Below are 26,096 nucleotides of genomic sequence, written 5' to 3'. Positions count from 1 at the left end.
GTCAGAGAGAAGAGAGAAGAGCTTCTGCTGCCCTTCATCTTTCTCAGAAAAATGCATCCGTTTCAAGCAGACACTGGATAGCTCTCACGGAAACTAGCCACTCCATCTACCCAGTGGAGGAACAGCACAAGGGAACACAGAGGAAGCTAGAAAACAGTCAGATCATAGCTCTGCTTTTTCCTGTAATGTTCTCTCTGTTTTCAACAGAGTAGAGAAAAAGTCAGCCTAGAGATATTTTTATGTGAACACAGTGTACATGAGCTGCTAACATGGCTTACCCTCCCTTTCCCACATGTCATATCAGAGTATATTTGTGACAGTCAAATTAGAACAACTGGTTTTGCAACTCAGGAACAACTCACGATTCTTTCATATTTTAAAGCTGGAAATGGGATGTGATAGTGGCTTATGTACTGTGAATATGGAAGTAAATTTTTGACTCACCAGATTGAAAGAAAAGGGAAAAAAAAAAAAAAAGTACTAGAACACTCAGAAATGTTTCTGAAAGGCCCAAGCCATGAACCCAGAGGAGTAAAGAGGTACAGATGAATGGAAAACAGATCAGATAAATGAAAGCTCATAAAATCAGAGATTTCCAGGATGCTTCTGAATGCAGAGATTTGAATAAGAAAACTAAAAAACATACAGTTTTGCAGGGATGTAAAAAAACAAACCAAAGCAAAAAATAACAACTAATGGACATTCAGAAATGATTCCTGGCAAAAAAAAAAGTCCTGACAAAGTAATAGCATCTGTTAGCCAGCCTCAGGTTTGGTGTCCTGATAGATTCAAAACAACGTGCAAGACCCAGAAGGCAAGAGGCAAAACAGACTGAAAATAGTTAAGAAAATAAATTATAAAATAAATTGAAAATTGTTAAGGAAATAAATAGTAAAATAAATTCTCAGCACCAAATTACTGCCATATTCTTCTAAGCATTTTTGCACAGACACCAAAACGAATCCCACCTCCTCTTGGAAATCAACTTAACTAACACTGACTCATATCCTACTCTTTTTTACCCTTGATTAGTATGAATTGAAGTCTTGATTCAGGAAGAAGTGACACACACTGCTCCACCAAAATCCAGGCGGTATTTGACAGAAGGAAGTTGTGAGAGGAAACAGCCTTTGAAGAAATTTAAATACATCAATTTTCACTGATTTTATATATATATATATATATATCTTGGCCCATAATAATCAGTGCTGTTTTTCAAATTAGTATAAAATGTGCAAACACCTCATTGATAGTCAACGGACTAGAGAACATTTGACAAGTTCTTAGAACAAAATTCGAGAATGAAAGAGGTCCTGATGATGAAGTGATAGGGCATCTATTAAGATTGCAGACATGAGACCAAGACCTTCTTTTTTTTATACATTAACAATAGAGTCTTCTTATTTAAAGGATTGAAATGCATTGATCAAGTCTTCATATATTTTTCACCTTCACTAACTAGTCTTCTCTAAGTTTTGACAGCAAAATGTGACCCAGAACATAATTAAGGTCTACAGTGCCACCAAGGACTGGTAGGACAATACAATGGGATTTATATCAGAGACACCAGTGCTGCCATATATTTCCATGTCCATATAGCCAGTCTTAATAGCAATGCCAGAGTTCCATGTTGATGCACTATTTATATCATGTTTCAGCGTGCACATGCAATAGGAAGGTACAAATGTGAAATAAATCATTAGACTATTAAATAATTTTAAAAGAATAGTGAGGAAAAAATGATACTTACATAGCAAACATCCTAGGACTGTGTACACAGAGGGCTCATTGCTAATCTTGTTAGCAACCTTGCACATCTTTTATAATCTAAAAAACAAAAAATACCAACAGCAATAATGAATCTCAACTGGCAGATACTCTCAAACACTGTAAAAATAAATGTAGGATTTTCAGGCTTTCAACACAATAAAACCATTCCCTGATGGAAATCCATTACATTATGGGTGCAAGATGCAAAATTATACATTATTGTATCTTGGGCTCTAAAGGAAACGTGAGTGATGGCAACAGTTCATTTTCTACTTTTAAGATGTGTTAAGACAAAGTTGAGTTCCCAAATTTACCTGAAGGAACTTAACTCATTATCTGGGAGGTTATTCTAATAAGCAGACTACGAGGTATTCTGACACCAGACTCTCAAACTTTTTATTGTTCCACTTACTATTGACTTTGATAGGAATCCGTATTTTTCATGTCTAAATAAACCTTCTAACAATAAGACTAGAGGGACTTGTTCTCCCACTCTGGTGTTGTTAGTTCAAAAGACCCCTTGTTTCAAGTGGCCCCTGAGCCACTGCCATCTTTTCCAATCGAAAGATCTAACTATTTGGTAACAAGGAAGTGAAATATTCTTCTCTTGCTTTATAACTTTCTTAACAGAAAACTTAACAGAAAGTGCTCCAAACAGCAAGAGACTGAGTGTCAACCTGGGATCAGTGCTTCAAGGAATATGTGTAAAAAAATATAACCATATCAGCAGGAGAGGAAATAAGCCATCCTTAGACATTCTGTGGCAGGTAGTGATATATGGATAACATAGAAAAAAAAGTTGTGCATTAGAAGACCTTGTGTAAATACTTCAGCAGTATTCTACAGAAAACAAAAACAAAAAAACAAAACCACACAACTTCTGGAAGGATCAGCACATCAAAAACCAAGCAGGAAAAGCAGAAAGCAGGTTGCTTTAAAACAAATATCACAGAATTCTAAATTATTTAGTTGCTACTTACAAGCTGGTGTTGAGCAGTCCCTTGTATTGTGATACAGTCGATGAAAGTGCTTGCTGCATTCTGATGAAAATGTGACTGGCCCTGTTTGAGGGTAAGCAGGAGTTAACTACAAGCTTTCAGTGGCACTACTTTACAATTTTAAACAATACTGCCAACACATAGAATTAATTTGAATGTATTTTGATAAAATTACTCTTAATATTTTGCCATGCATTAAACAATTACGATGAAACACAACTATAAAAATATCTGCTACTTAAACAAAAGAAAGTGATACTATTACTATGCTACTATACAAGCTGAGTACTTCAGTTGATGACACAGGAGGAAGGGATGCCATCCAAAGGGACTGTCATGGTTTTATGTTTTTTGGTTCTCAGTATTCCTCATCATAACATCATGTAGTGCACTGGGAGTTAAACTATTAATGCTCCAATTCCAGGTACCTATTCCTGTACATTACAGAAGTCATGGGATCTGGCCCTTCTGGGTGGGGCCATCTCTTACTGCCTTGCAGTGGGTGCTGGAGGGTGCTTTCCTAGCCATTCCAAGCTTTTCAGGTTTGACTCGGTCTCAGGAACTCTCTCTCTCCTATTTTATTTGATTTATTAGTCTCAATTTCAATTAGATTGTATTATATTGTGTTATCTTGCATTCTGATATCATAGTTAGTAAAATAAGTTTTCCTCCATAGATCATTGCCGCATTTTTTATTTTTTTTTTTTCTTCCCCATTTTGTGGGGCTGGGGGAGAGGGGGGCAGGGGCATAGATTGATCTAGTTAACTCCGTGACAGGGATCTGAACAAATTCAAAAAGTAGGCCTCTGTGAACCTAATGAGGTTCAGCAAGGTGTTGCACTTCGGTTAGTGAAATCCCAGATACGTATACAGACTGTGTGAAGTCCTTGGGAGCAGCTCTGTCCAGAAAGACTTAGGGGTGCTGGTAGATGAAAAACTCAACATGAGCCAGTAGTGAGCACTTGCAGCCCAGAAGGCCAACAGTATCCTAGGCTGCATCAGTAGAGATGCAGAGTAAAGAGGTGGCCAGCAGCACAAGGGAGGTGGTTGTCCCCCTCTACTCTGCTCTCGTAAGGCCCCATCTGGTGTACTGCACCCACGTCTAAGGCCCCCAGCATAAGAAAGATGTGAAACCTTTCCAAAATCTTCAGATGAAAGCCATGAAGATTATCAGAGGGATGAAACATCTCTCCTGTGAAGTACAGTGGAAGGAGCTGGGCTTTTTCCAGCGTGAAGCCACGCTGCAGCCATCCAATACTTAAAGGGAGCTTATAAATGTTGATCTTGTAACTGTTTATAAGTAACTAAAATGCAGGAGTCAAGTCAATGGGGATGGACCTCTTTCTGGTGGCGTGTGCAGCAATAGAAAAAGGGGGCAATAAGCAGAAACCAGAACACAGAAGTTCCATGCTAACACAAAGAATTTCTTCACTGTCAGGGTGACAAAGCACTGGAACAAGCTGCTTAGAGAGGCTGTGGGTTCTCCCTTTCTGGATATATTCAAAACCTGAACTGCCACCTGTCTGACCTGCTGTAGGAAACTTGCTTTAGCAGGAGGCTTGGACATAACAGAAGTCCCTTTCAACCTCTACAGTTCTATAACTTTGTGATTTTTATAAAAAGGAGGGAAACAGACTTTTTAACATGGTCTCAGAGTGATAGGATGAGGGGTGGGAGGAATAAGGGTTTTAAATTAAAATAGGGCAGATTTACATTAGATAATAGAGGGAATCAAGAAAACGGTGAGGTGCTGCCTTACATAGCGCCTAACATAGTGATTGGCAATGCTTCCAATGGTAGGGGGTAAGAAATAGATGATATTTGAGGTCCACTCTAACCCAAGCTATCATATGATTCATGATCCAGATATGAGAAAAACCTCATAGTGATAGACCACATTAGCCTTGAAATTCCATTAACTTCAAATTAATGGTAACATTTTTTATGTGGTGAAAAATAGAATGGTGCAACTACAGCAGTAATTAGTTAGTTCAGTAGTCCATATATTAAATTCTAAGCCCTACAAAAAGCTAAGTAGCCTACTAAGGGTTCAATTCGCACATTAATCATTTATAAAGCTCTGTATGAATACAACATGGGTGTTGAGGAAAAATTTTGGCTGAATACTACCTAGGAACATAATTTTTTGTTGAAATAGTACTAGCAGAAAAGGGTACAGACCTGCAGAGGGCAGCATACGTTTTAACATATGGATGAGGCAAATCCCTGTGTGCACAGGGTGTAGCGTGTTGTCTGCTCTTTCAGCCACTACTCTTTTCTTCAGATATATCATGTAATCTACTCATACTAGCATACGATAATAACATAAAGCTACTGGTCTTCAAACCATAGCTCACAGGTTATAAGTCACCAAAGTCTTTCCATAACTACTTACAGCCCCAGAAATGTAATAGTAATAGCATCCAAGATGAAAAGGAAAGCGAAAATATAACTTATAATTCAATCTATAATCAATCTATCTTCAAACTATAATTCAAATCACGTAATATGTTAAACACATAGCTGCTTTAAACCAGTTTTGGATACTTGAAGAAAGGTAGAGGTCATAATCCAGTAAATAAAGAAGAAACTGCTTACACTTTTCCAAGGATTAGAGCTCACCAAACACTCCAAAGGAGACAACCTCCAAGTAGAGATGTGTCCCATTTGGCTGCCAGCAATTAAATGAGGTTAGGGAGAGGCAGATCCTGGACCCACCCCTTCCGGTCATCCAGGCAAACTGCTTCCACCTGTGCTCCCATATATAGCTCCCTGGCTATATCCTTTCACCAGGTGTTCAATCGTTGGTTCAGGTCATGTTCCCATATGCATGCTTAGAATACTACCACTGCCAGTTAGGAACAGTTTTCTGAGATTTGATCAGAGAAGACTTATATAAATCAAAACTAACTGAACAAGACTAAATTGACCGCCATTCTCTTAATTCAGCACACATAAGGAATGGGAATAAGACTTTATAGGTTGTTTCAAGCAGTGCTATAAAAGGATCAATATGAAGAAAGCTGCTTTGACTGACCTTTTAGTCAGAGGAAGCTACTAAGCATTATGGGCAAAGATTATTTATTTTGCCATTTCAAAGGTGGGTTAGCAGCCTGGTAAAAGAGCCGATCTTCTGGATAATGGCGACTTTAGAGAAGACTCCTCTTTATGACAGTGAACTGATTTGAACACTAGATACATTTTACAGCAGTATGTGGAATTCATGATATTTCCAGATTGAAACCTAATGCAATGCAGCCATTTGTGCTGAAGGAGCTGGCAGAGTTTTGGCAGACTGCTTTCTATTATCTTCGAAAGGTCTTGCAGAACAGGAGAGGTGCCTGAAGACTGGAGGACAGCCAATGTCATTCCAGTCTTCAAAAGGGCAGGAAAGATGATCCAGGAAACTACAGGCCAAAGGCCTCACTTCCATCCCTTTAAAGGTGATGGAACAACTTAATCTGGATGCATCTCCAATCAAGTGGAAGAAAAGAATGTTAGCAGGAATAGTTAACATGAATTTGACAAGGAGAAATAATACTTGATCAACCTGGTAATCCTCTACAGTGTCATCACTAGCTGGGCAGATAGGGGGAGAGCAGTGGATGTTGTATATCTTGACTTTAGCAAGGTGTTTGACACTGTCTTCCACAGCATCCTTGTAATGAAGCTTAGAAAGTGTGGGATAGATGAATGGATGGTGAGGTGTGCTGAGAACTTGCACACTGGCAGAACTTAGTGACTAGTGATTAGTGGCATAGAGCCTCGTTGGAGGCCTGTAACTAGCAGTGTTCCCCAGGGGTCGGGGCTGAGTCCAATCTTGTTCAACATCTTCATCAGTGACCTGAATGAAGGGATTGAGTCTACCCTCATTAAGTTTGCTGATGATACAAAGCTGGGAGGAGTGGCTGATATACCTGAAGGCTGTGCAGTCATTCAATGGGACCTGGACAGACTGAAGAGTTAGGCCTAGAGAAACCTGATGAGGTTTGACAGAAGCAAGTTTAGAATCCTGCACTAGGGGAGAAATTACCGCATGCACCAGTAAAGGTTAGGGGATGACCTGAAGGAGAAAATCTGTACAGAGAAGGACTTAGGGTCCTCGTGGATGAAAGGTTGGCCACGAGCAAGCAATATGCCGTCATGACCAAGAAGGCCAGTGAGATCCTGGGATGCATTGAAAAGAGCATGGCCAATGGGTCGAGGGAGCTGATCTTACCCCTCTCCACAGTACCCTGATGAAACCACACCTGGAGTGCTATGTGCAGTTCTAGGCTTTCCAGTTCAAAATACAGGGATCTCCTAAAAAGAGTCCAGTAGCAGGTGACAAAGATGATAAAGTGCCTCTCCCTGTGAGGAAAGGCTGAGATGTGGGTCTGTTCAGCCTAGAGAAGAGAAGACTGAGTGAGGATTTGATCAGTGTTTATTAATATCTAAAGTGCAGGAGGCAATTAGATGAGGTCAGACTCTTTTCAGATGTGTAGTATTAAAACAAGGAGAAATGATCAAAAGCTGGAACATAGGAAGTTGCACACAAATAAGGTGCACACATAAACAAGAAAAACAACTTCTTTACTGTCAGAGTGCTGAAGCACTGCAACAGGCTGCTCAGAGAGGTTGTGGAGTCGTCTTCTTTGGAGATACTCAAGACCCATCTGGATGCCCTGCATGACCTATTGCAGGGAAACTGCTTTAGCAGGAGAGTTGGACTTAATGATCTCTAGACATCCCTTCCAACACCTGTAATTCTGTGATTCTATATTCTGTGATTTTTCAGCCACAAGTAAGCTTTTGAATAAACTGACAAAGTAGTCTTTGCAACTTTAAACTGGAAGATTGTTGCTATGTTTAATCTGAGTGAGTAAATAGGCTGTAGAGAAAGTATGCAATTTGAAATTTTCCAAGATATATGAAGATAACAACAGCTTTTGTCACTAAATAAATTTCATGTTCCTTCAGGTAATAAGTGGTTTTTCAGCTTTCTTCCTTACCACAAAATACAGACTGTTAATTTTATTTTTGCCTTATAGAGCAATCTGTGTCGACAGGCTTTTCAAGCCAAAATGATAGATAGCTTTATGACTCATAATATTATTTATGATTTTTCCTACAGTCAAGGATTGTTAAATACAGTTTTTCTTTGGCTTCAAAATGTCTACTATTCTTGGCAAACTAAAAGCATAGAATAATTCTCTTAACCTTGAAATTGTAAAGACAATGGACTGTAAAGTTAATGTTGATTTCCTCTCTTCTTTTTCATAACTTCATTAGTTCAGAATGTCCTAAGTCTTGCATTTTTAAGGACTACCTTGAAATAGTTTACTTAACTAAGGTAGATAGAAAAAGGATAATGATTCGAACAGAATCAAGAAAAATAAATGTAGACTGTATAAGAAAAAAGACAAAAGATTAGAGGATCTAATAAAGCTGTGGAAAAGAAAAATCAGGCAGAATACCCCATCACTGGAGATCCTAAGAGTGTAATAAAAATAATAACAATTAAAAAAAAAAAAAAAAAAAAAAGATGTAGCAATCCTGAGCCAAAAAAGAAATAAACTTCCAAGAATTTTGGAATGAACCTGCTTTCCTTATTAATTCCAGCTATTCTTAGTCAAGTAATTTCAACAATTTTGATGACAACTACCCATGCAGAAAAAGAACATTAATTTAATAAATTGCTCCAGAAACAGGCCTCTAAGTGCTTTTTGCTCTTTTTCACTTCTGTGATTTAGTATTCTCAAAATACCTTCTGTAAAACTCACGGCTGTTTTGTTTTTGCTGTTGATTTTGAGCAAAGGAACTTGTTCCGTAGTCATCATTTAGCCTATTCAGATTCTTATGTTGAGATTGTTATGGTGGCTGAAAAGTTTCCAAAGTTAAAAATGAAAAGGAAGCATTAATTATTAATTCAAACAAAACTTTCTTGTCTGCCATCCTCAGAATAGAATCTTCCAGTATTCCTGTGCTACAAAGAATAGCAAAGTTCAAATCTATATGTTCCTTTCTTTTCTTTTTCATATGAATTGAAAATGACAAGGTTCATAATTATTCTTTTTTTGTTGTTGTAAGAGTGAAGGAGCAGCTGGGTGTAGCACCATTCCTGTGGATGCTATTAGTCTGCAGTGAGCTGCTGGCAGAAAGATTCTTACTGTTGTGCTTATCCTGAAGGTCTGAGGCCATTCTTCCATGCAAAGGAAAAAACAAATTCTTCCCTTTCTTGCCATGGACTGTCCAAAATTTCCAATTCTCTTTTTCATGCACCTACTGACATCTCTTTCTCCAGGTTTTAGTTTCACTAATCCCAGTAACATTTAAAATCACTAACAGACTTGCCGTGCCATACATCCAGATATTCATTTTTCTGATTTTCAGAATATTTGGAACTAGAAAGTAAAGAATCAGCACAAGCACTTTGATGCACGTTTTTTTTTTTTGTTTGGTTGGTTTTTTTTGAGCTTGTTTTGTTTACATTCAAAGAGTACAGTATTTTTTCATGTAGTTACAAAATAAAGTACAAAAGGTAACTGTTACAAGTGTAGTTATACAACTATATTTCAAATTTCACATACAAGTATTTGACTGTATTCATATTAAGCTTCTGTATCTAACGTAATGTTTTTTTAAAATTCATTTACACTGATATAATCTTTCTTTACTCTATTTGTCTGCTATTTTAAAACAAGCATCCACACATAAATATCATAATATAGAAGATAAAGTGTTTTACTAGTATAGTAAAAAAAAATTTTACAGCTATATAGATTTGATCTGAAAGATACATGCAGTCCCACTAGAAGCTTTAAAATTAGCACTCTTAAAAATTTATATGCTAGACTAACAGATATTATAGAAAACCTTATATTTAAAATTAAAAATGAACTACCAAGTTCTGTCATTGAAATATTATTTGCCAGAGACAGTAGATAGGCGATGATGTATTTTAACATCATACCACAAAATGTTTGCATGTGGATATGTAGGATATAGACATATACATTCAGTAACTGCAAATGAACTGCAAATCAACAAGTAGCAATAGGATCATAAAAATGAAACACCAGGCTCTAAATCATTAATGTTTTAGCCTACTGTGTTTTTAAGGTATTTTAATCTCAGTTATTCAAAGAGAGATTGAAACCAAAACGTGATTAGAGTTCTTTAAATTTTCTAGTGCTAAATGACAGAATCGGAATTTTACAGATGTTAAACTTGGTTCATTAAGCTCAAGAAATCTAATATGTGACTCTTCCTACGGCTACTTAGAATATTCATATACGGGTAAATTAAGAGCAAGCAACTTTGCTTACCTGTAAAATGTTTTATGAATTTGTCTTTTAGACTGGAATCTCTTGGAAAAATTTCTGAGGAGAGAAGAAAACAAATATATCTTTGTAGTATGAATTAAAGTAAAAACACTAATATCATGATATGACAAGAAATCTTCTTTAAAGAGCCACAGTAATGATGATCTTTTGAGATCCCTTCCAATCGATGACGTCCTGTGATTCTGCAATAACTTCTCAAATTAATCCAAGTGGTTTTGCATTCCTTTCTTTTTCTTACCTTTTTTTTTTCTTTTTTTTTTTCTGAACAGCATTATGAAATATTTTATTTAATTCACAGCAGAATATTAGATGGCCATCCTACAACACGCACTACCAGATTTCTTGTCAACCATTTCTGTACATCATAGAACTTAGTTGATCTGTACATTCAGAAACACCATAAATAAAACAAAATATGGTATCATATAATGACAATTGTTTGAGTACATGAACAAATTATGCAAAATACCTACATACAAACAAAGTACTACACTGGCTAGTGAAATAATAAATACCTTTGAATAAAAGTTTCCTACAGATCAACTGTGGCAGATATGGTTATTTTTATAACTGTACACAGACCTTTTATACATATGTTTTTATCACCATTATTAATAAAAAAATAGTACTCCTCTCCTGTGAAAAATACTGTGTATTTTAAAATAACTCCTTTTCATATATGGCACTTTTTCCAAAAAGTAAAATAGGAAGTACATGTCTCAGAACAGCCAAATGAATCAAAAAGAACAGAAATATGACCTAACAAAATAACTCCACTCACTAGGATTTTTTTGCAATGGGACATTGCCTCTAACTTACAGCAGAAAGTTTTGTTGCAAGTAAATATTCTTAAAATTGGTACATTTATTCCAACTCTTATACATATTCCACTAAAAAACTGTATAAGACATTGTTCAGTAGTTGTAGCTATTACCACAGACAAACCACGTCAACTACATGTTGATTCAAAAGAAATGCTTTTCTTAGCGCTAATGCAATGAATTGATTATTTCTCAACCTTAGGACCTGAAGCTAAGCATATTTATTCACTAAAAATATTTCCTTGCCATTTATGTAAGTTCTCCTTCAAACTATTGGAAGATGTTAATTATGTGCCAAAACAAATTCTTACCACTGCCTTTAAGGCAGTTTCCCAGAGATCACATGAGTGTAGTTTTAGGCAGGAGTTTTAACCTAAAATGCTAAAGTACCACTGCAACTCAGCAAGATGAGCAGACATTATTTACTTAAATTTCCTTGAAAATCTCAGTTTTAAATGACATAAATTTATTTTGTTTCCTTACTTCAAAAGAAACATCAACCCTTGTAACTTTAAACATAGAATTTTACTGACATAAAACATCAGGAACCTTAAAATTGTATTCAGAATGAAGCATAAAAAAAGATAATAGTGAAACCATCTGGATGAGTTTTTAATGGGATGCCCCTAGTAGACCAATAAAAAGGAACAGCTGAACCCTGGTGAAGGCTGGGCTAAAAGCAGACCACTTCTGGCTCTGACAAACAACATTTAGAAGCTAGGCTCTTTCAAAGTCTATAGAATTTGTTCTGAGAACAGTAACCACATTTTGCCCTGCAAAATCCTTTAGGAATAAAATCTATAATACAACCAGGACAGAAGATGTCCTTCTATATCAAAGATGACAGAACACCAAAACCCCACCCTTCAATACGTAGGCAGCAAACCAAGATAAAAGATATGATGCTGAGAAAAGAAGGTCAGCATTTCAGACACACACAGCAGCTGTAGCTGAGGGTGAAGGCTGCAGGGTCTGCTTCCTACAAGCAATTTCTCTTGGCTCGGGTTTTCTCCATCCCAATCAGAAAACTAGGTCAGTATGTGTGGTACAGGGGCTGGACAAGTCTGCCTGCCTGCCGCAGCTGCCAGCCCTCCAGGCAATCATCCTTTCAACATGTGCCCATGCCTCAGCTTTCTTCAAGCGTTCATTTTCATCTCATATGGTACAATACATTTGCTTGCTGAAATGCAATTGGTGAGACCCTAGCCCTCCACAAAGACAACCCAAGTTCATTTGTATAAAAAACACAGGCAGTACAGGTCAATGGAACACTTCTGTCTGCTTGCTCTAACGGCATGAGCAGCTCTGCCTGAACTATCAATTGCCTGACACAAGCACAATAATTTTTCTTGTCTTTTAGCAGCATATGAGGACCTCAGTACTGCTTATGACCAGAAAAACTATTTCTTCCATATTTATTCTCTACTTTTTTTTCATCAAAAACAGGTTTTTAGAATTGTCCATGTTGAACATAGGGAAGCTCTCCTAACTGTGCATAACTGTGAGGCTGAGGTCTGAAAGAACTTACAATTTATATCAAACTAATGAATATAAGAAAGGAATAGTTATCACTGACTCCCAACCAGATCACACTGCAATCAGAAGCAGGATCACAACTCTATACAGGATTCTTTTATCAGGTAATGAAAGATATCAAGATAGAACATCTACGCTAATTTATTCTGGCTTTTAGCCTGTTCTTAGTTGCTCCAGTCATACTTCACGTGGTACATATCACCTATGAAGAGAGACATCTTATATGTGTTCTTGCAATGCATGCTCACATCCTCACAGAGCAAGTTAAATTCCTCTAACGTTAATTTCACAAATTACAGCAGCAGCAACGTGTAATAAAAAAAGATAGATTGGCAATATATTGTTGAAATCAAAACACCGTGAAGTGACACTGGGCAAAAATACAAAAGAAATAGGAAAATCAAAGAAACCCATATGAGCAGGAAATACTGAGTAGAGGCAGTTTATTCAATCCATTCAATCCACGCTTCAAAATCGTCCTACACAAACTAAAATACAACCACTATATGTACCATAGGAGAGAGCATTGGATTGCTTTTTTATCAGCTGGGGGATTCTTTAGACTCATTCTAAAAACCTACAAAAATTAATGAACATTAAAGCATTTCTGGAAAACTTCTCCAAGGCAAGTAAGTGTTTCAGGAAAATGCATGTGTATCCAGGGGAATATGACATTAGTTAGCCCTATCCCTTGGTCTGCTACCTAAAATGTATTTGTCAGATTTAAATGCTAACGATGCTAAAGTACTCTCCATAGCACACTTCAATTAGAGTATTTGAAGCCTGGCACTTTTAGCCAGGCTTAGTAATTTTCCATTTTTCAGAATATCCATTGTTAACTCAGACTGTCCACAGTTATAGATAGCATGTCACATGTTGGAATAACAGGCCTTTCTGAATCTTACATTGTTCTGCATTTCAAGGAGTCACTTATTAATAGAGTCAGCCAGGCAGTCCAAAAGATTACAAGCTCATAGAAATTTGTTTGCAAATAAACACAGTTCAAGATATGATCAACAGGAATGGTAATGTATCTTAATATATCATATGATGATCCTGATCTGTTTTACGTTCATACTGATAAATCCATTCTGAGTCAATATATGCTCTGCCCATTCTTCAGAAACAGAGAAGGATTCAGGAATTACCTCTCCTTCTTTCCTTCTTGCATACTTGCAGCAATGCCAAGATGTTTTTACTTCATGGAAAAATATAATGTATGGTGATAAAAGTGATAGTGATCTTTCAAATGGAAATTCACAAAGGAACTGGTAAGGTGTCAGAAGAATTTATAGAGATGAAAATAGACAGAAACAAGAGAAAAATATCCCAGTGAAGAGACATACTTGAAAGATGAATGAATGGAACATTGCAATGCCAGGATGAAAGTATTCGTCAACATGATATCTCTTAAAAATAAATGATACCTCTACAAAAGTAGTTCTTAAAAGCAAATACATAAGAAAGCAAAATTAAGATACTCTTTACTCCTTAATTTAACTCTGTAATGATTTCTGCAAATTGTAGGAAGGAATGCACAGCTTCAATAAAATAAAATAAAATAGAAAATATTTAAAAGTCTTTCTCCAGATCAACAAGTAAAATAGAAAAGACTACAAACATAAGGCATCCTGGTGGGGAAAAGAGAAAAGTAACATTCCATCCTATAAGAGCATATTGTAGTGCTGACTGAACTGTAGATATCTGACTACAGTCAGTGTCACATGTAGCAAAACATCCTGTGAATAAATGGGGCAATGGGGCACCTAGAGATTCTGATTCAAGTATTCCTCTACACTGACACCACTCTGGGCTGCTGTCACAAGCAATCAGTCCCATCTCCTCACTAAGGCACTTGCCACACCACAGTTTCATAGTGCATAGGAGGACGGCTCCTAACTGATGTTAAGAAGAGTCAAATTAATTAATACATACTGCTTTCTTTAGTACCCTGACCAATTGAAAAGTCTCAGTTCCTACTTTCATTCATTCTTAAACTTTGGCTGTGACCAACTTGATTAAAACCTTTATTGTTAGGTCTAGGTAGGACAAAGTTCTTATCTACAAAACTGGAGATGTCCAGCAGCTTTGACTATGATGGAAACAGAGTTTAAAATGCTGCTATTCCATTGCAATTGGAATGGTATCACTTTTTATTCTGAAAAGAACAGCCATATTAATATAGATTTTAAAGTTTCTGTGGATTATCAGGTGGCGTCTGATACATCAGAGAAATAGAGTACATTACTGAAAGCATGAGATGTTTGAACTCCCTTCCCAGGGACAATCAGGTATGTCCAAAAGTAATCCACACACTTAGGACAAATGTGTGCTTGTGTTACAACTCATGGACTGATGTTTTTAATGTGTTTTCTATTGTACTTTTCAATAGGGAGTAAAGAATAAACACTGCTTTATGCAACAGAGAGCAAATCCTTTCATCACTAACAATCATGAACCTTTGAACATTTTCTAATTGTATTAGAAATAACTGCCATATAAGAAAATCTCTACTTAGGTAATGTAATTCAGTCATTCTTTAATCTCTTCGTCTATGATTTCTATCACATGGACTATACTTTTGCTTTGGTTTTTCTAAGTTTGCATAATTGAAAGCTTTATAATAATTTCTAATTACTTCAGTAATTTGTTTGTTAACACACACAAACATTCACATTGCTTTCCTCCAACAGATTTGCAGTTTGCTCCTGCGGGCAAGGGAAAATAATCTATTTCTGTACTCAGTATTCCAGGACGTCACCATGTTACTACTTCTGTTAAATAACACACACATTTCCCACTTACTGAATACTTTTATTTTGAGACTTTGATGTGTACATACTAAGTTCCACAGAGCATAGATGGAAAATGAGTCAATGATCCAGACAGATGCATTCCTTTCCCTATGTAATACCATTGTTTGAAATTCAAAACTTACCAGACGTTTCCAAGTGCTGTGTAATGAAGATTACAGTAAATTAGCAAAGATTTCTAGCATTTATATCCTTGTCTGCTCCAGCAGGTGAAAAATGACCTGCTATCCTAGTATTTGCTGGGAAAAAAAAAAAGACTGAAATAAACAGAACATTACTTGTTTTCACATAGATGAGAGTGTCTGCTCAAGAGAAAATCCTGAATTAATCTACAATTGCATACCACTGCCATCTACTGAATGTAGAGTATGCTGAATGTACTCACACATACCTTTCTGCTCTAGAAGCTGAGTTTAGTAGTCTTCCCCATAATTCCCACCTCAAGGCCGTCCTTTCAATTCTCACAATACAAACTCTGATCTAGAGCTTAAAGGTTGCAATTAAGAATTCATAATTAATGACTAGGTCAATTTATCTTCTAGTTCAAGAGTAGACATAAACAGTATTCTAATCTCTTTAGATTAATCTGCTGTCCGTGAAACCTTTGTTTAGTATTTTGACATTATTTGTAGAGAATATTTGGAATGCTCTGTGATATTTAATTGTACCTCATTAGTTAAGTACTTAAATGCTAGTTCCGCTTTCATGCTTATTTACATGTGTAAGACTGAGTCTATGCTTCTAAACTTAAACTGGTGACTGAAAGTTTACTTTCCCTGATGTTCATTCCAGTAATATTTTTCTGATGTGGGCATGGCAAAATATACTCAATTCACATGCTGAGTAATTGGTATCTTTTCACATGCTCCCAATTTTAGTTATGAATAAAATATCTGGTGTTACAAATTTAAAATGAAGTCTTTATTCTGTAACATTCTTTAGGAACTTGAGTGATGAAGTGGGATGTGACATCCGTCAGTTTAAAAGTACAATGACTGTAAAGTGAAAATTGAACAGGACCTGCTTTCATTATGGCTGATCCAGACCGCTATGTCAGTCACTGCTGGCAAGAGCACTACATTATAAAAAAATCAATATATAAATATGCTAAAGGTGGGCATAAAAAGAAAAACTGGCTTCTAAAGTCTCAGTCAGGCATTTATTGATTATTTCTACTTTTTTGCCCTCTCTTCCCTGTGTCAATCCACCACTCATAAAGCCAGACATTCATTCTTATTCCAGAGTCTCCATTCAGCGACATCACCTATTTCTTGCCCATTCTGCTAAGAATATCTGTATCAGTAGTTCCCTTAAACCCAGGGGAATTAATATTCATGAGAAGTCTATAGGAGAGTAACTGCATCTATTTAGTCCTACCAAAATTACAGTATTATGAATACTAAGCATTTAAAAAAAAAAAAACAACAAAACACAACACAAAGGATTCTACAAATGATTTCTTTGCACAGCTCGTATAAACAAATAAGAACAGCTTCTTCAAAGCATAGTAAATTTAACTCTCAGTTACAGCTGCATAGTCTTCCTCACTCATCAACACCTCCTTAATGCAATTGCAAGGAAATAATGAAGCTGTTTCTGACTTACATTTTTTTTTCAGCTTTATTATTATTGAGAATGTCTGGCGGATACCAAGAAAACACATGCCTAACTTTAGACACTGGATTTAATTCAGTTGAATGTATAATCTTTAGCAACACTCTTTATAGAAGAGTACAGAATGTTCTGTACATTTTATAACATAATATCGATAGTATCACACATAAAAAAGAATGGCTAACATGACTTAGAATTTCAAGGAAAAATGGATATTTATTTTTCTCTGCTAACTGATAAGCAAGAAAAGTCTTGCATTAAGTAAGAACCTTCTGGTTCTTTGAAAAGCTGATGAACAAGAGTCTAGGTGGTGTTGCCTGAAGTAGCAGATGGCTGTATTTAATAAATCCAGTAGGATCCAGCCATATGATTCAAAGTGAGAAACTTGCTTGAATTCAACAGATAACCACCTCATCTGCTTGACATTATCCCCATTAAGCAATGGCCTATGGTGTTTAAGACAGTAGAATATTTTCAGGAGTCCCCTCTGCTAAAACTCTTATAGAGCTTTTCATAATGAAATGCTAGGTATTACACGAAGATTATGTAAGATTGTAAATGTATGATGATTATGGATATGGTGTTCAAGAACATGGCTTAGTGGAACATTGTTAGAATTAGGGTAGAAGGTTTAGGTTGCGGTTGCACTTGATGATCTTTGTGATCTTTTCAACCTGAGTAACTCTATGATTCTGTGAGACATGCAAAACACATTCATCTATGCTGAGAAGAAATACATTTTTTGCTATAGTGTTTTCTTGTTAACTCCTTCATTCTTCATTTATTCCCAAATCATTATATGGGATTAGTTCCCAAATTAATTCAGAACATAGCTCCTTACACACTTCTAGCACAGGGCAAATTCACAAGTACTGTTCTCCTGTTTAATCTATTTTTTTTAATCTATTTTGTTTAATCATATTTTTTTATGAAAAGAATGTCTACTATCTAGCTCCTTTTTAGATCTTTCAAATTGTAAAATACTGTTTTCATGAAAGGTAACTAAATTTTGGTGCACATAACTAAATAGATATATTTCAAATAGCCTGTATTTATCAAATTTTTCTTTCCAAAATACCAGGAGCATAATTCTGCCATCCACTGCTGTCTCAAATGGCACATGTGCTCATTTGTATGAGAAAATGCTCCTCATTCTTTGACTATGAGGGAAAATAAAAATTTTATGTTTTCTTCACTGCTGCTATTACCTCTCTATTCACCTGTGGTAGAAAGAAAACAAAAGTAAAGACTGTCCTCTTTTTTAGGAAAACAAGAACTTTAGTCCCATACCCTTGTACATCCCTACTGGCTCTCACAGGCCACAGTGAAAGCAGTGTCCAGGTCAACACTCCTACACTATTATAGCTAGTTTCAGGTACACTTGACAATACAGATCTCTCAAGCACAATCTGCGAGACACCTAAGTTCTTTCATACAAGTAAAAGGAATTGAAGGTGATACAAAGTCCTCTGAGACAAACTTTTCTGTCTGCCTTTTTTGTGCCTCAGGTGAAAATAGTCTGTCAACAGAAACTCATAAAATCAAAATGATAAGAGCAAACAAAACAAATACATTTTATACATAAAATATACATTTTATTTAAGTTTGTTTCTTTTCATTTTATGATGATTCTACCTGGGAAGCATATATAAGTTCTTTCTCTTATAATCCAACTTTCTGACTTGAATTTGCAGGACTATCTTTGAGACACCACAACTGCTCATGTTTTCTCAGTTTATCTCACCCTATAATACACATCATAGTAGCATACAGAAATGAAAGCTCTTGTGACAGGAACACACATCCAGAAATAGGAGAATAAAAGTAAGGGAAACAGGAATGGAAACATCTGGTTTTCATATTGAATCATTTATGGCACCTACACAGGATACAAGGAGATGGGCATCTACCTAGGATTCCTGTCTTCACCCATACCTACATCGCTTCTTCAGAAACTGGGTAGGAAACCTACTTTTCGGCAAGTTCCTCCAGAAATCTGAGAAGTAGAAAAGCTTTCAGCCATGGGAAGATGATAAAGACCTCATATTTAGGGGAAGAATCCAGACATCTTTTATCTGCACTGTTACCTGCCCATGCTCTACTCATGTATTGCATTTTGCTTCATTGCACTCCCTTTGGTCTCCTTGCTTTGGCTGGTCTCCGCCAAGCTGTGAGTGGGAGCAGGGAGTGACAGGAATAGTTAACAGCAATCGTTGCTATGAAGACAACTATCGGCATGAACAGTAATTCCAGGGAGGCCTTCCTACCTCAGCAGAGCAATGACTATTTACAGCCTGAAAGAGGTTGCCAGCCTCCAGTTCAACACCCTCTTAAGGGCAACAGATTATCCCTACAGTTGGCTCCTCTGAGCCTGGGCATTGAGCTGTGGGAAGGACATAACCTGAGGCTGAAGGAAGCTAACTCACCCGAGCTGCAGAAGCAGCATTTAATCGCATCTAAAGGGCTGGGATAGGCATACAGGGACTGGGGAAGAGAGTTTTACCTGCTGTAAACTGGATTTTCAATATTGATAATATTTTGTTCCTCTTCTCTTTGATCCACCCTTGCTTTGATTTTCCTTTGCTTAACTTATCATTTGTGAAGAGAAAGTAATTGCTCATTAAGTGTCCAGAAAATATACTTAGAAAGAGAAATCACGTTGGATAGAAGACTGAACTAACAGTATTACTTTAATTATTATTATCGTCATGAGCTTGGACATTATGAACATTGTCTGGCCAGGAGACAGAGGTGTTTGCCAGCCCCCTCCTCACTGCCTCCCTCTGTTGTCTTCTGAAGCGTGAACGCAGAGATCAGCAGTAAAAGGTTCCCCTGAATCAGAATATTTCCACCAGCATCTTCCAGGTATGTCCAAAAATATGACGCTAAGTAATGTCTTTTTACTCCATTTATAATGTCATCAGTTACTCACTGTACCAACATTCATTCATCTGTCCAGAATTTGCAGAAATACATGTCAGCCTGCAATTTGGCTTTAGATCTTTCAAGATACTCTTCTGTCTTGTCACCTGTCTAACCAATATTTCCCTGTCAGTAGAGCTACAAGAATGCTCTAAGCCAGGTAACAGCTGCATGCTACTTTCTTCCAAAAACAGCTGCACATGTGAAGACTTCTCCTAAAATCTTTCACTTCTTCCTGAATGTAAGATTATCAGATGAGCCCATTTAATTTGATTATAGTTAAATGAGTCTTTCAACTTTTCATTTTTCTTCTGATTCCTTACTCTCTCCTGCAAAGCCTCCATAATTAAACGCATTTTTTTTTCTACTTAATAGAAAATTCTAAAATGCTGAAATGCTTTGAGTTTGGACACAGGTGTAATTCTGATAGTCAGAGCTTCAATCTGAGAATGCATTAAAATACATATATGTCTCAGTGTATGTCTTTGAAATTGCCTTCTATCAGAAACTGACACCTGGATCTGAAATTCCACTTCTCATATTTAGAGGCTTAGAAGCCACTGTCTGCATGCCAAATTTTGAAATAAAAACCAAAAGCAGACAAGGAAATACTTGAAGTCTTAACTTTTGTTTACAGTAGTAAAACACAAAGTAGTTGTGTACTAGCAGCTCTCTAGGATTTCTGGCTAGTATAAAAATGATTCTAGAAAAGGTCATACTCTCAAGTAACGGTTTTGATGGCTGAAAAACTCTGGAAGGAGAGCATAGCCTGATTCTGTTCTCCTTGATTTCAACAGAAGCAAAAACAGGTCCTCAATCTGTGTGTAATTCACATGATCTACTTAGCTAAACAATTAAGTCACAGCTCTGACATCTGATATTTATTTTAAGTTCTTTGAGCCAGATTCTCCACTCTGAGCTAACCCTTTTTTCTATTCTGGTGGCACAAAAGCCATAACAGCCGTGGATTTTCCCAGCTGGAGATTCTCCCAGCATGAATAAGACTTTACCTGTCTGGCAAAACCTGCTTTCATGTTATTTCCTCCTCCTTTGCACTCTCTGAACCTTAGCCATCTTCTTATGTGAAACAGTTTGGCTTGATTACAACTCTGGTTACCATACTCAAAATACTCTTAGCCTGTATACTTAGCTTTTCAAATTAAAAACAAATTTGTTAATTTTAAGTAATCCAAAATATTTTGTATCTAATGTATCTCTTCTGAAATACCACAGAAGGAGCACAATTGAAGATCCATCCAAGGTGCGTCATCAATAAGACGCCTCAGAAGATCAGCATCCCTTTAGCCAAAATACTGTTGTGTTCCATTTCTGGGCAGAATCATATTCTAAGATGTGAGGTTCCTTGAATGCTTACAAGATACATTAAATAACCACCTACCACGTTTGTCTGGTAGACATGCACTGGCATATAATGGCCCAGCAAGGTAGGCGTACAGCTTCATACACTAAGATTTCTGGCCAAGAAAATGAGTCAACTTGGGAGCTAAACAACATCAAAGACAGCAGTTTTCATAATGCTGTGGTCCCTTCTAATTCATTGCTTTATAATCAGCCACTTTCCAATAATTCATTAAGACTTGAACAATGAGGTTGAAGTGTTGGCCTCTCATAAGACTTCAGCCAAACATAATGAAATCATAACAGGATATATTTACCAGGTTAAATATCTTGAACTCAGCTATAATTATGTTTATTAGTAATTCTTCAGTAGCTGCTCAGAAAGCATGTTTGTATTAGTTAATCCTTGCCTATGGAAACCTCTATATTTATTTGGCAAAAGAACACTAAGGAGCATGGCTTTTCTTTTCTTTTCTTGTATGTAAATCCCTATTTCTACCAGAAAATGCTATGAGATCAAGAAGTAAGCCAAATCTGATGTATATGGTTACTTTTCTGCTATTACAATTAGTGATCACACTAGAAATCAGAACTATAATATATATAAATAGAGATTGATCCTGACAAGTTTTATATTTGAAAAATTTGGCAACTATAGTTTGTACTGCAAGCCCACTGAACAGCAACACAAACACAGACAAGCACTATGTGCAATTCAAAATAACAATTTTTCTTCTTTTCCTCCCCTGTCAGATGTGCAAACACGGAAAACACATACATAATCATTTTGAAAAGCAAAAGAAAAGTCTCAAAACAATTACAGACCTGTTGATGAGTTTAGGCAAACTTTCCTTTTCCCTAAGAGATCCAAATAAGCAGGCTAAGTTATTCCTCAAGCAATTCAAATGGCAAACTGTATGGTATTATGAAACTCTCATTATATTGAACACTAAGTTATGAATACATATTTTGTTCTTTCCAAGAGGAAAGATGTATTATAATGCTAATTGTTCATTAAAATACAAAAGGATAATTCATCAAAAATTATGAGACATATAGACTGACTATTTGAGGCATTAATTTACTGAAGCTATATTTTTACTATTCAGAGATCTTTTTTCTGTACCAAATAACAACTTCTATTCATTTATCAGCTACTTGAAATCACTTAACTATTAAGGCAGATATTACAGCTGAATCCAGAGACTCCAAATCATATTTGGAAAGTTATTGAAAAGCTCTTGACTGAAGGCAGTATCACTCTGAAAATGAGATACAGAGACTAGATTCTGATAAACGTGAAGAGGAAATTCACTTTCTGCAATTCTGCAAATCTTTAGGCAAGTATTCTCTTTCAGCTACCAAGGCTGCTAATAAATGTAGATTCTAGAATATTTACATAAATTAAACACTAGAACAGCTGCAATACATCAAAAGGAATACATGAACTAGTTAAATCATTTGAATGAAAGCTGATGACGTGCTCAACTGCATACAAGTCAAACTCAGAACACAGGCAAACTCTATTGGAGTGAAAAGAAATGCAATTGAGTTTACCAGAGCTTAATCAGGCCTTGGTCTTTCTGAAAGATGAATAGATTCCAATTTGATTGCTATACAAATGGTAATGTTTATTTCAATTTCCTATCCTAATTTTAGAAACATTTCTATTTCTGTCTGAATTGAAACAGGTTCAGAACTATCATAATAGATTAATAACTTACAGATTCTCGCTTGTTCTGAACCACTATCTTAAAGGTGTTTCCAGTGAATATACATGCATAGGCTAAGGTCATCTTATTCTTTATAATTATGCAAGGATATATCTTAGAAATGACAACTGGCATCTAAATATTTTGAGGGATAAATATAAATGCAACAAGAACAATGAACTATTTAGACATTGATATTCAAGGTCTTCCCTTGGAGAAACATAAGCAGGTGTAAAATACACGCAAACCGTAATTTCAGCGGGCCAAAATTTGACAGGTAAAAAGAACTGGCCTTAAGCAAAATTACAGAAAATTCTTTCCACATCCTGGAACTGAGGACGTTTTATGTCTCTCTGATTTTTAAAACTGATGTCACTACATATCTTCTTTCCACTTGAGGCTGACACCAAGCCTAAGCTTCATATCACTAGTATGAACAGCTGCCTACAGTAGCCCACATGAGTGTTGTGGGTGAAAGCTCCAGTCACAGGACTGTTTCCAGCATGTAGGTACAAAGCTGTGGCTATTGTGACTGTGCCAAGACAGAAGAAGCTATTGCTGGATGGAAGCAAAATTAAAACACCATTCTTAAATGTACGTTTCTGAGATTCTCCTAAGCATAGCATATGAAAGTAAACTTTATTTCCTTCTATGTGTAGGATATTATGACCACAGAATCACAGAATTGCAGGGTTTGGAATGGACCTCAAAAGACCATTGAGTTCAATTCCTCTGTTAAGGCAGGTACCCTACAACAGGTCACACAGGTAGGCATCCAGACAGATCTTGAATATCTCCGTAGAAGGAGACTGCACAACCTCTCTGGGCAGCCTGTTCCAGTGCTCTGTCACTTTTACTCTAAAGAAGTTCTTTTGCATATTAGTATGGAACTTCCTATGTTCAAGTTTTAGGCCACTGCTCCTTCTCCTATCACTATGCACCACCAAGAAAGACCTGGCTTCATCCATTTCCCACCCATCTCCCTTTAGATATTTATCAACATTTATCAGATCCCCTTTCAGTATTCTTTTCCCTAAGCTGAACAGACCTAGGTTACTCAGTCTTTTTCATGTAAGTGTCCATGGATATGAACAGTCTTGCATGTGATTAAAAAAAAACCAAAACAAAAAATAATAAAAATAAACACACATAGTGTCAATTCTTAAAATTTTAACAGCAAATAAAAAGCATCTCATGTTAGACATGCTATGTCATTAAAATGACAGTGAAGAAGTAGCTACGTTATCACAGTTACAGCAGTAACATCACAGCTATTTCCTTAGCTATTTTAATCCAATGGGACTCAATATTTTTGTTAGTTTTGTGCTGCCACATATACTGATGAGCACACATTTCCTAATACTTCATTTCAAACGTTTCTTCTCCTGAAGCACATATATCTTTATCAGAAACAATAAGGGTTATGGGAAAAAAATGTGTCTAACTGGTTTCCAGTAATGTTTTGCTTTTGTTTGTCAGCTATATATTACACAGCCAGGTAGAAAGCAAAACAATTTAAGCAAGGCCTTTACTAAATTTTTGTCACGTTGCCCCTAAAACTGTGTAAGATCTGCAAGGAACATTACAATAATTGCTTTAGTGATGCAAAATTAAACATGTTTATTTTCAACCCATAGATTCCAAACTATATCGCAAGAGCACATGTCCTAAAATACAATCTAGCCAACTTAACTTGGATTGACCTCAGAGATCAACCTAAGAGATCTTGAAAGATCTAGGAGACTTACAATAAATAATTCAAAAGTGTTTTCATATTTTTTGCATGCAAAGCTGTGCTCCTTTTTTTTTTTTTTATTACTTCACCACTTTAATTGTCTTTTAAAAACAAAGTATTAATTTCATAAAGCAACCGTAATTTGTAACTCTAAACAGTATTTTCCATTGGTGTTAAAGTTGGTATTAAACAAACACATTTTTAGGTGCTCCTGAGTAAAGACAGTAGAGCAATTGAGGATTTTTTGCCCAGTAGACATAATAAAATTTAGGATAATATAAAAATGGCCACTAATCAATGAAATGCTTGGATCCTTCATGTGTTAAATGTTGTTTATAGCCTAGACATAGAAAAATCGCACCCTCAAATGTAATCAATATTCAATCAATCCTCTGACTAGAGCAAATGCTTTCCACTTGACCGACATTAAAAATGCCCCAAAACACAAATGTGCCTGTAGGACTTCCACTGAAATAGTAACCTCTAATTCACAAGTGTCAAAATGAAGTATGCATCCTTAAATTGAAGAGAAATGCCTAACCATCAGCTAACAGTGATTAGCTGCTCTTTTGCCAGCAAAATGCTTTCCACTATTGCATCTTCTGATTTCTTCTCATTTTTGAGATTCATGTTTGACTTGTTCTCCTCAATAGAGTTAAGATTCACTTGTGGTCTCTTGGGCAGGGAGTGCATGCTAATTGCTGAATCTTTGACTCTAAAAGAACACTTGTCCCAGAAAACTTGGTTCCTACCAATTAAAAAAAATCTTGTTCTGTTTAACACTGTTTATGTCTGCATACATTCCAAACTGTCATAATCTTTTTAACAGTCTGCTTTAATATTCTCCCTCATATTCAAAACCAAATATAAGCAATGAATTGAAAAAAATGTTATTCTTCAATACAGAATGTTTTTACCAAAAGCGAATACATTTATTATGGACATTAGAGTGCACTAATTTATTGTGTTTAAGAAACAAATTTTACAAAAGGCTACCTGGGGAAAAATACACATCTATTTGTTCATCTTTAAGGTGTTTTAAACTATTGTGGAAAATACTAAATACTACTGAAAATTTTAGTTCTCTAGATAGCTGGTATAGCACAGGCAATGAGGAGACATTCTCTCTTGCCTCCCAAAGTACTTTCTGGTCACTAAGAGAGATCATCTTCAAGAATGATCTCTAAGCTGGCAGTGACAATATAGATTAGAAATGGAATCAGCCTCCCTTTTCTTTCTGCAGCTTACCAGAGTCTATCCATCCTACATAGAAACTGTACACGTAAGCATACATGCCTATACCTATGGATGTACATATATTTAATACATTTGCACTTCCCAACTTTTTAAATTTTTCTCCATGTTTACACATGTATTTAAAAATTAAAATAATCTTCAGAATTGAGGGAGTGTATTTTCAAGGCCAAAAAGATATCTACTAGACAATAAATGTCGTGCAAACCTATACACTTCTGTACTACCATTGTTACA

At 36.2% G+C, this 26,096-nt stretch overlaps 1 long non-coding RNA gene across 1 annotated transcript; it reads right to left on the bottom strand.

The window, feature by feature from the left end:
• Window positions 1-1,794: 1,794 nt before the first annotated feature.
• LOC125691320 (uncharacterized) lies at window positions 1,795-5,458 on the bottom strand. The gene is made up of 3 exons (XR_007376079.1): window positions 5,367-5,458; window positions 2,751-2,831; window positions 1,795-1,827 (listed from the first exon to the last, which is right to left on the bottom strand). It is a non-coding gene; the product is annotated as an uncharacterized LOC125691320 (long non-coding RNA).
• Window positions 5,459-26,096: the final 20,638 nt, after the last annotated feature.

This window comes from Lagopus muta, chromosome 3, assembly GCF_023343835.1.
Source record: "Lagopus muta isolate bLagMut1 chromosome 3, bLagMut1 primary, whole genome shotgun sequence".
Taxonomy (NCBI): Eukaryota; Metazoa; Chordata; class Aves; order Galliformes; family Phasianidae; genus Lagopus; species Lagopus muta.
The sequence above is the reverse complement of the archived record's forward strand: the minus strand, read 5'-3'. Positions and strand labels throughout refer to the sequence as shown.